This window comes from Nycticebus coucang, chromosome 3, assembly GCF_027406575.1.
Source record: "Nycticebus coucang isolate mNycCou1 chromosome 3, mNycCou1.pri, whole genome shotgun sequence".
In the NCBI taxonomy this organism is placed as follows: Eukaryota; Metazoa; Chordata; class Mammalia; order Primates; family Lorisidae; genus Nycticebus; species Nycticebus coucang.
In genome coordinates this window covers 76,460,755-76,472,013 of record NC_069782.1, presented here as the reverse complement: position 1 = coordinate 76,472,013, position 11,259 = coordinate 76,460,755, and positions in this window count along the sequence as shown.

Sequence of the window (11,259 nt, the reverse complement as noted above, 5' to 3'; positions counted from 1 at the left end):
CGTGTTGCCCAGACAATATTCAATAACATATACAAACTGCTTTGTTTTTGGTTGTGTATTTTTTTCTTTCTTTTTTTTTGTTTGGTTGTTTTTTTTGTTTGTTTATTTTGACATTGCTGATGTTCTTTTGTTTTTTTAATTTCAATCTTTTCCACACAGATCCCTTTTTCTTTCTCAATTTTCCTAGTTTAATCATAATTTCCCATTGCTGCCTTTTTTAATAACTTCAACTTCATTTTTGCTAGTGTTTCTACTGATATCATTTGGTTTTTCACCCAATTTTATCCCCATAAAGTTTTCTGTTTGCTTGTTTTGGTTTGATTTATAGCATTTTTGTCTTTCCTCTCTACTTGGTGGAGGTGCGGTACTGTGTCTGATCAGGTTAGCAAACAGCTGCTGACTTCAAAGGAACCACGCAACTGGGCACCCCCAGAAGGTGGGGTTTTTTAAGGTTGTGTCAAAGTACCCTACTGTACACCTATATTGCCCTGTCTCCCTCTTTCTGTGCCTCTCTTCTTTTTGTCAATATTCCTTATACCCACCCCCTCTCCTTTCTCTATCTTTCTTTTTTTCTTATCACTCGGTCCTCCTTTCTTTCATCCCCTTTTTTTGCTCTTCAACCTTCTCACCCTTCTGGTCCTGTAACCCTTAGTCCACAGGCACAAGAACTTAAAGAGCAAGAGGAAGTGAAAGGAAAATTAGGGCAAGGAAACAGATAAAAGAAATCACTCATGAGGAAGAATCAGCAGAAAACTCCAGGCAACATGAAGAACCAGTCTAGAACAACCCCACCAAGGGACCATGAGGTAGCTACTGCAGATGATTCCACCAGTATAGAAATGTTAGGAATGACAGAAAGGGAATTTAGAATACACATGTTGAAAACAATGAAAGAAATGATGGAAACAATGAAAGAAATTGCTAATAAAGTGGAAAATAACCAAAAGGAAATCCAAAAACAGAATCAAATAAGAGATGAACGATATGAAGAATATAAAAAGGATATAGCAGAGCTGAAGGAACTGAAACAGTCAATCACGGAACTTAAAGATGCAATGGAAAGTATCAGCAACAGGTTAGACCATGCAGAAGAAAGAATTTCAGAGGTAGAAGACAAAGTTTTTGAAACTCAGATAGTAAAAGAGGCAGAAAAGAAGAGAGAGAAAGCAGAACGTTCACTGTCAGAATTATGGGACTTTATGAAGCATTCCAACATACGAGTTATAGGAATTCCAGAAGGGGAAGAAGAATGCCCCAGAGGAATGGAAGCCATACTAGAGAATATTATAAAAAAAAATTTCCCAAACATCACCAAAGATTCTGACACACTGCTTTCAGAGGGATATCGGACCCCGGGTCACCTCAACTCTAACTGGCTTCTCCAAGACACATTGTGATGAACCTGTCCAAAGTCAAGACAAAAGAAAAGATTCTGCAAGCTGTCAGGAGTAAGCGCCAGTTGACCTACAGGGGCAAATCCATCAGAGTGACTGCAGACTTCTCTAATGAAACTTTCCAAGCAAGAAGACAATGGTCATCTACCTTTAATCTACTTAAACAGAACAATTTTCAGCCCAGAATTCTGTACCCTACTAAGCTAAGCTTCAAAATTCATGGAGAAATCAAATCATTTACGGATATACAAACATTGATGAAATTCGCCAAAACAAGACCAGCTCTACAGGAAATACTTCAACCTGTTCTGCACACTGACCACCACAATGGATCAGCAGCAAAGTAAGAACTCAGAAATCAAAGGACAGAACCTAATCTCCACACTGATGCAAAAGATAAAACTAAGCAATCGACTCTCACCAAATAAGACGAATAGAATACTACCACACTTATCAATTATCTCAATAAATGTTAATGGCTTGAATTCCCCACTGAAGACACATAGATTGGCTGACTGGATTAAAAAACACAAGCCATCCATTTGCTGTCTGCAAGAAACACACCTGGCTTCAAAAGACAAATTAAAGCTCCGAGTCAAGGGTTGGAAGACAAATTTTCAGGCAAATGGAATTCAGAAGAAAAGAGGAGTTGCAATCTTATTTTCAGATACATGTGGTTTTAAAGCAACTAAAGTCAAAAAAGACAAAGATGGTCACTTTATATTGGTCAAGGGAAAACTACAACAAGAAGACATTTCAATTCTAAATATTTATGCACCCAATTTAAATGCTCCCAGATTCTTGAAGCAGACCTTACTCAGTCTGAGCAATATGATATCTGATAATACCATCATAACAGGGGACCTTAACACTCCTCTTACAGAGCTGGACAGATCCTCTAAACAGAAATTAAACAAAGATGTAAGAGATTTAAATGAGACCCTAGAACAACTATGCTTGATAGACGCATATAGAACACTCCACCCCAAAGATAAAGAATATACATTCTTCTCATCACCCCATGGAACATTCTCCATAATTGATCATATCCTGGGACACAAAACAAATATCAACAGAATCAAAAGAATTGAAATTTTACCTTGTATCTTTTCAGACCATAAGGCACTAAAGGTGGAACTCAATTCTAACAAAAACGCTCGACCCCATACTAAGGCATGGAAATTAAACAATCTTCTATTGAATAACAGATGGGTGAAGGAAGAAATAAAACAGGAAATCATTAACTTCCTTGAGCATAACAACAATGAAGACACAAGCTACCAAAACCTGTGGGATACTGCAAAAGCAGTTTTGAGAGGAAAATTCATCGCTTTAGATGCCTACATTCGAAAAACAGAAAGAGAGCACATCAACAATGTCACAAGAGATCTTATGGAATTGGAAAAAGAAGAACAATCTAAGCCTAAACTCAGTAGAAGAAAAGAAATATCCAAAATCAAATCAGAGATCAATGAAATTGAAAACAAAAGAACCATTCAGAAAATTAATGAAACAAGGAGTTGGTTTTTTGAAAAAATAAATAAAATAGATAAACCATTGGCCAGACTAACTAGAAATAGAAAAGTAAAATCTCTAATAACCTCAATCAGAAACAATAAAGGGGAAATAACAACTGATCCCACAGAGATACAAGAGATCATCTCTGAATACTACCAGAAACTCTATGCCCAGAAATTTGACAATGTGAAGGAAATGAATCAATATTTGGAATCACACCCTCTCCCTAGACTTAGCCAGGAAGAAATAGACCTCCTGAACAGACCAATTTGAAGCACTGAGATCAAAGAAACAATAAAAAAGCTTCCAACTAAAAAATGCCCTGGTCCAGATGGCTTCACTCCAGAATTCTATCAAACCGTCAAGGAAGAGCTTATTCCTGTACTGCAGAAATTATTCCAAAAAACTGAGGAAGAAGGAATCCTCCCCAACACATTCTATGAAGAAAACATCACCCTGATACCAAAACCAGGAAAAGACCCAAGCAAAAAGGAGAATTTCAGACCAATCTCACTCATGAATATAGATGCAAAATTTCTCAACAAAATCCTAACCAAGAGATTACAGCTTATCATCAAAAAAGTCATTCATCATGGTCAAGTAGGCTTCATCCCAGGGATGCAAGGCTGGTTTAACATACGCAAGTCCATAAACGTTACCCACCATATTAACAGAGGCAAAAATAAAGATCACATGATCCTCTCAATAGATGCAGAAAAAGCATTGATAAAATCCAGCATCCTTTTCTAATTAGAACACTGAAGAGTATAGGCATAGGTGGCACATTTCTAAAACTGATTGAAGCTATCTATGACAAACCCACAGCCAATATTTTAGTGAACGGAGTAAAACTGAAAGCTTTTCCTCTTAGAACTGGAACCAGACAAGGTTGTCCTCTGTCACCTTTACTATTCAACATAGTGCTGGAAGTTCTAGCCAATACAATTAGGCAAGACAAGGAAATAAAGGGAATCCAAATGGGAGCAGAGGAGGTCAAACTCTCCCTCTTTGCTGACGACATGATCTTATACTTAGAGAACCCCAAAGACTCAACCACAAGACTCCTAGAAGTCATCAAAAAATACAGTAATGTTTCAGGATATAAAATCAATGTCCACAAGTCAGTAGCCTTTGTATACACCAATAACAGTCAAGATGAGAAGCTAATTAAGGACACAACTCCCTTCACCATAGTTTCAAAGAAAATGAAATACCTAGGAATATACCTAACGAAGGAGGTGAAGGACCTCTATAAAGAAAACTATGAACTCCTCAGAAAGGAAATAGCAGAGGATATTAACAAATGGAAGAACATACCATGCTCATGGATGGGAAGAATCAACATTGTTAAAATGTCTATACTTCCCAAAGCAATCTACCTATTCAATGCCATTCCTATCAAAGTACCTACATCGTACTTTCAAGATTTGGAAAAAATGATTCTGCGTTTTGTATGGAACCGGAAAAAACCCCGTATAGCTAAGGCAGTTCTTAGTAACAAAAATAAAGCTGGGGGCATCAGCATACCAGATTTTAGTCTGTACTACAAAGCCATAGTGGTCAAGACAGCATGGTACTGGCACAAAAACAGAGACATAGACACTTGGAATCGAATTGAACACCAAGAAATGAAACTAACATCTTACAACCACCTAATCTTTGATAAACCAAACAAGAACTTACCTTGGGGGAAAGACTCCCTATTCAATAAATGGTGTTGGGAGAACTGGATGTCTACATGTAAAAGACTGAAACTGGACCCACACCTTTCCCCACTCACAAAAATTGATTCAAGATGGATAAAGGACTTAAATTTAAGGCATGAAACAATAAAAATCCTCCAAGAAAGCATAGGAAAAACACTGGAAGATATTGGCCTGGGGAAAGACTTCATGAAGAAGACTGCCATGGCAATTGCAACAACAACAAAAATAAACAAATGGGACTTCATTAAACTGAAAAGCTTCTGTACAGCTAAGGAGACAATAACCAAAGCAAAGAGACAACCTACACAATGGGAAAGGATATTTGCATATTTTCAATCAGACAAAAGCTTGATAACCAGGATCTATAGAGAACTCAAATTAATCCACATGAAAAAAGCCAACAATCCCTTATATCAATGGGCAAGAGACATGAATAGAACTTTCTCTAAAGACGACAGACGAATGGCTAACAAACACATGAAAAAATGTTCATCATCTCTATATATTAGAGAAATGCAAATCAAAACAACCCTGAGATATCATCTAACCCCTGTGAGAATGGCCCACATCACAAAATCTCAAAACTGCAGATGCTGGCGTGGATGTGGAGAGAAGGGAACACTTTTACACTGCTGGTGGGACTGCAAACTAGTACAACCTTTCTGGAAGGAAGTATGGAGAAACCTCAAAGCACTCAAGCTAGACCTCCCATTTGATCCTGCAATCCCATTACTGGGCATCTACCCAGAAGGAAAAAAATCCTTTTATCATAAGGACACTTGTACTAGACTGTTTATGGCAGCTCAATTTACCATTGCCAAAATGTGGAAACAGCCTAAATGCCCACCAACCCAGGAATGGATTAACAAGCTGTGGTATATGTATACCATGGAATACTATTCAGCCATTAAAAAAATGGAGACTTTACATCCTTCGTATTAACCTGGATGGAAGTGGAAGACATTATTCTTAGTAAAGCATCACAAAAATGGAGAAGCATGAATCCTATGTACTCAATCTTGATATGAGGACAATTAATGACAATTAAGGTTATGGGGGGTGGGAAGCAGAATGAGGGATGGAGGGAGGAGGGTGGGGCCTTAGTGTGTGTCACACTTTATGGGGGCAAGACATGATTGCAAGAGGGACTTTACCTAACAATTGCAATCAGTGTAACTGGCTTATTGTACCCTCAATGAATCCCCAACAATAAAAAAAAAAAAAAAAGAATGTTTATACTGCCCAAAGTGATTAAATGCAACCCCTGTAATGACTTGCTTTTCACAGAAACAGAAACAGCAATTCCAAAAATTCATATGGAAATACAAAAGATTCCAAATAGCCAAAGCAATCTTCAGCAAAAGGACAAAGCTGAAGGCATCACATTGCTTGATTTTAAAATCTACTTTTGGTGTTGGCAATTTGATTATAATAAGTCTTTATGTAAGTCTCTTTGAGTTTATCTTATTTGGACTACACTGAGCCTCTTGGATGTTTACATTCGTTTATTTCCTTGAATATGGGAAGTGTTTGGTCCTATTTGTTGAAATAATCTGTCTTCCACTTTTATTCTTATCTTCATAGAAGAGAGAGATGCATATATTGGTGTTCTTGATTATGTTCCACAAGTCTCTTAGGCTCTTTTAATTTTTCTTACTTTTTTTCTTCTCAGACTCAGCAACTGAAATTATTTTCAAATTTGCTGGATCTTTTTTCTACCTACTCAAATCTGTTGTTGAATTTTGCTAATAAATATTTCATTTCATTTATGGTATTTTTTGCTCCAGGATATTTCGTTTCTTTCTTATAATTTACATATTTTTATGATATTCTCATTGTTTATACATTGTGCTCCTAACTTCCTTTAATTCTTTGTTAATGATTTCTTTTCATTCTTTGAGCATGTTCATGGTGTTTTAGAGTCTTTGTCTAATAAATCTGATGTCAGAGCTTTCTTAAGAATGGTTTATGTCCAATTCATTTTGTTCCTTTTAATGAACCATTGTTACGTGACCGGAGATACAAACGAACAGCAGCTTTGCCGTGGGTGTAAACTCGCTCCTGTAATTATTAAATCAAGAAACAGACAACATGAGATGAGATGGTGTGTAGCGGAAAGATTTATTCAGGGTTTTGATTTTATACATTTTTAGTTACATACACACTTAATCTATCATCTGTTAGTTCCATCATTATCTTATTTTACCTATCTGGAATTAACTTGAAATATTTTATTATCATATCAATAAAATCACTTTTGTAGTAAACCTCTTCTTCTAAACACTGACTAATTTCTGAGCAGGTATCTAAATAAAGACCACAAAGAAGAAAGTAGCCACAGGGGAACAGATTTAATGGAAGAATATCTTCAAGCGTTCACTCAGTTTACTCAGTATGAAGTAATGACTGTGTCTTTCCCTCAGGGCAGAGTACCTATAGACTTCTGACAATATGTTGGTAACATATTGGCTCGTATCTCTGAGGAAGGGCGGCATGCCCTTTGATCTCAGACTTCACGGTGTGTAGCTTCAGAGAAATGGCTTATGGAATGTTTAACTCCAGGGAAGCCAACTCTGCATGTATCCCAGGGGGCCCCAGGTCCCTTAAGCCTCTGGAAGAAAAGAAAGTCATTTTAAACTTACACTGAATTCACTTTGTGTGCTTGATGGAGGATATTTTTTAGAATATGTTTATTTCTAAATATTATCCTACAACCATATTTTCCTATTTCTTTGTATGCTTTGTAATATTTTCACGGAGTATTTCATTGTTTTGATGTGGTAACTCTGAAAATCATATTTCTCTCCTTCCCCAGGGTTTGGTTTTTTGGGCATGAAGACTGTAATAAAGTAATCTGTTTGTTTTGAGACTTTCCCAAACACCTTTTGTGAGAGTTGTTCTTTTTTGTGTGGTTATGAAAGTCTCTATTCTTTTATCTTATGTTCAGCTAATGTTTCTGTCATGGAAATCATTGAATCTCATGAACTAAACACCAAATTCATGAAAGGAGGAAAGAGTCAAAATGGTTGAGCAGAGATACCAACTGCCAAATCACCTCATAAAGAAGGAAAAATTTTAGATGAAAAATATAAAACTAACATACAATTACAAAATGGGTGTAATTCTAAAGAAAAAGTGCCATAATCTTAAAGAGATTCCATGGGAAGATGTTGCAGAGCAGGACAAGGAGAAAGGTATTGGCAGAAGACAACCCTGGAGAGACTTGTAGCCCAGCAAGAAGGGTAGATGGGGCTGTTCTCCTCTCTCTCCACTGCACCTCTGACAATAGGTGGGTTCCCAACACCCTGAAGAGACTGCCATTCTGGGAATGGCTTGTGGACAGGGAACAAGACTTCCATCCCACTGGGGGCCTTCTCATCTGTGCGGATGCAAGTTGGGATGGCAGGTGCCATATTGCTTCTCTACTCATTGTGCACCTTTGTGCTCCTCTGAGGGTTTCAGATTCTCAGGTTTCACTCTACTATTTTCACACAGATATTTCCCAACTCTAGCCCAGACTGCAGGATCCATAGGGGTCTAACACATCCCAGTTGATTACCATGACTCCAGGACCTGGACATTCAGGGCAGATGCCCTCTGGACCAGGCTGCTAACACTGTTCCATATAGATTCTTTTCTGCCCCACCTTTCCCCACCTGTGGCTGCTGACAGAGACAATTAGGGCACAACACCGAGGTTTCCACAGAGTGTGGTACTCAGACCTTTTTCCTTTGGGTCTGATAATGGAGTAAAGTGTGATCAGATTGTGACTCCTATTCAGTAGCCTTCCCTGGTGCTGCCTACCCAGCGGCTCCATTGGCACTAGGCACACTTTGAAGCAGTGGGACATTGAACTGGGTCAGGCACCATGTGGGCAACTTGGGATGGTGTGCCTCTCCCTGGTATGTCTGAGATTGACCTGCTAGATATGGGGAAATGAGAGAACCTGCATGGGCAGATCAGTGAAGAGAGTGTGGTATGGGTCCTGGCTGTGACAGGCTCACAAAGAACCCCTTCTCTATGGGAGGGCTGCACTCTCTCAGCTCAGGCTGGGATCCTGGGCAGATGACCTCCTGGCCCACAACATGGTCACAAGGGAGCTCAGCTGGCCTTTGATCCAGCCTTCCAGGCGTTGCTGGGGGAGACTGTGAAGTAGGAGTGAAGGAGAACAGTGAGGCCCTCTGAAGGCTTATATATGTAGTCTGTGAACTTCAGATGTACCTGACTCCATAAACAGACTCTCTGACTGGGTGGGGCCACTTCAGCTCCAACCAGGTGAGGTTCCACCCAGAAAGGGTTAAGGGAAAGTTTAACCCTACCACAACTGTGAACTGGTTAGCTTCCCTGTAGCCTGAGGACAAATTGCCAAACCCAACCCCACCCATCTGTGTGCCCCCACCAAGTTCACTGCAGCAGAGATTAAGGGCTCATCTGGAAGCTCCAGGGTTCCATCCATCACCTGGGGCATTTGAGTGCTTCTCCTGAGGGAATAGAGCCAACCCATGAACAAGAAACTGTACTGAAGCTCGTTCTTTTCCATAGGTGCCCCTGGATGACAGGGAGGCTCACACAACCTAGCCAGGAACTGCCTTGACCCTCCCCCCACTTTGGGGAATGAGAACACCCCTGGGAGCTATAAGGTCCCTTACAAAAGGTAGGACTCTCAGGTTCCACTAGGGGGACCAGAGTCTACCACAGACACAAAACAACATCTTGGCAGCTGGCTTACTCACAGAAATATCAACTAGCAATAGGGAGAACAACAACATAGCCCCTCAAAGTGTCTTCCAACTCAAGCAAACAAAGTGTGGCTAATTCCTAGAGGCCATTTAAGCTTCAAAGCCTAGGGTCCAAGAAGAACAAAGGGAAGGAGGAAGAGAGAAATAAGTAGTGGAAGGAAATAAAGAATAAGAAACCACAGAAAAGGAGGAACCACCACCACTACCACCACCACCACCACCACCACCAACAACAACAACAACAACAAAAACACTGTCAACATGAAGAATTAGGGATCATAATACAGCTACTGCAGAAGATCATGGAAGTGACAGAAATGGAATTCAGACTATGGATGGCAAAAATGATGAAGAAAAGTGGGAAATGAGCAAAAGGAAATCCCAAAACTGACCTAAGAAATTAATGAAAGACAAGATAAAATCTTCAGAACCTGGAAAAAATTAGAAAAGATGTATGGCACTTCAAGAAATGAAGGAGTCATTTAAGGAGTTTATAAAAAATGGAGTAGAAAGTTTTGACAACAGATTAAACCATGGAGAAGAAAAAATCTCAGAGTTTGTAGGCAAGGCTCTTGAGCTAACCCAGTCAGTTAAAGACACGGAAAAGAGAATAGTAACAGCAGAGCAATTTCTTAGAGAGTTATAGGATGATAAGAAGTGTACAAACATATGAATTATAGGTATCCCTGAAGGAGAAAAAGAGAGTCCCAATGTCATGAAAGCCCTAGTTGATGATATTATAACTGAAGATTTCCTAAGCATTGCCAAAGATTCAGACATACACTTGTTAGATGGATATCAATCCCCACATCAATTCAACTCAAAGACAGCATTTCCTAGACATGTTGTAATTAACCTGGCCAAAGTTAAAATGAAAGCAAAAATTCTGTAAACAGCCAAGTGTAAGCAGCAGCTGTCCTACAATGGCAAACTTATCAGGGATACATCTAACGTCTCAGCTGAAACTTTGCAAGCCAGAGAGGGTGTCACCTTCAGTCTTCTCAAAACAACAACAACAATAACAACACAAAACAACTGCTAGCTCAGGATTCCATATCTGGCAAAACAGAGTTTCACACTGGATGGAGAAATCAAATCTTTTACTGTCAAGCAAACATTGAGGAAATTTGCCACTATTAGACCAGCTTTGCAGGAAATAATCTGACTACTACTATATGCAGGTCAACACAATGAACCACTTGGAAAGTAAAGACACTAGAAACTAAAGGACATAGCCTAACTTCCACAATGGCCCAAGTGATAAAAAAGGCAACAGAACTTCACACAAGACAAACAGAACTCCACCCTACTTATCAATTTTCTTAATAAATATGAATGGCTTGAGTTCTCCACTGAAGATGCACAAACTGGCTGACTAGATGTAAAAAGTACAAGCCAACTATATGTTGTTTTCAGAAAAAATATCTAATCCCCAAGGACAAATCAAGACTCAGGTTTGGAAAACAATATTTCAGGTAAATGGAAACCAAAAGAAAGTGGGATCTGCAATCCTTTTTGTGGATGCAATTGACTTTAAAGCAACAAAAGTAAAGAAAGACAAAGAAGGACACTATATACTGATCAAGGAAACAATATAACAAGAAGACATTTCAATTCTAAATAATTATGCACCCAATATTAACATTCCCAGATTAATAAAATGAACCCTACTTGGTCTGAACAATACAATAACCTACAACACTGTAATACTAGTGACTTCAACACCTCACTAAGAGAAGTGGATAGCTCCACTGAGCAGTAACTAAACAAAGAAAGTACAGACTTGATAATGACTCTAGAACACATGGGCTTAACAGACATATATAGAACATTTCACCCCAACAGTACAGAATATACGTTTTTCTTATCAGCTCAAGGATCATTCTCCAAGGTCAATCATAT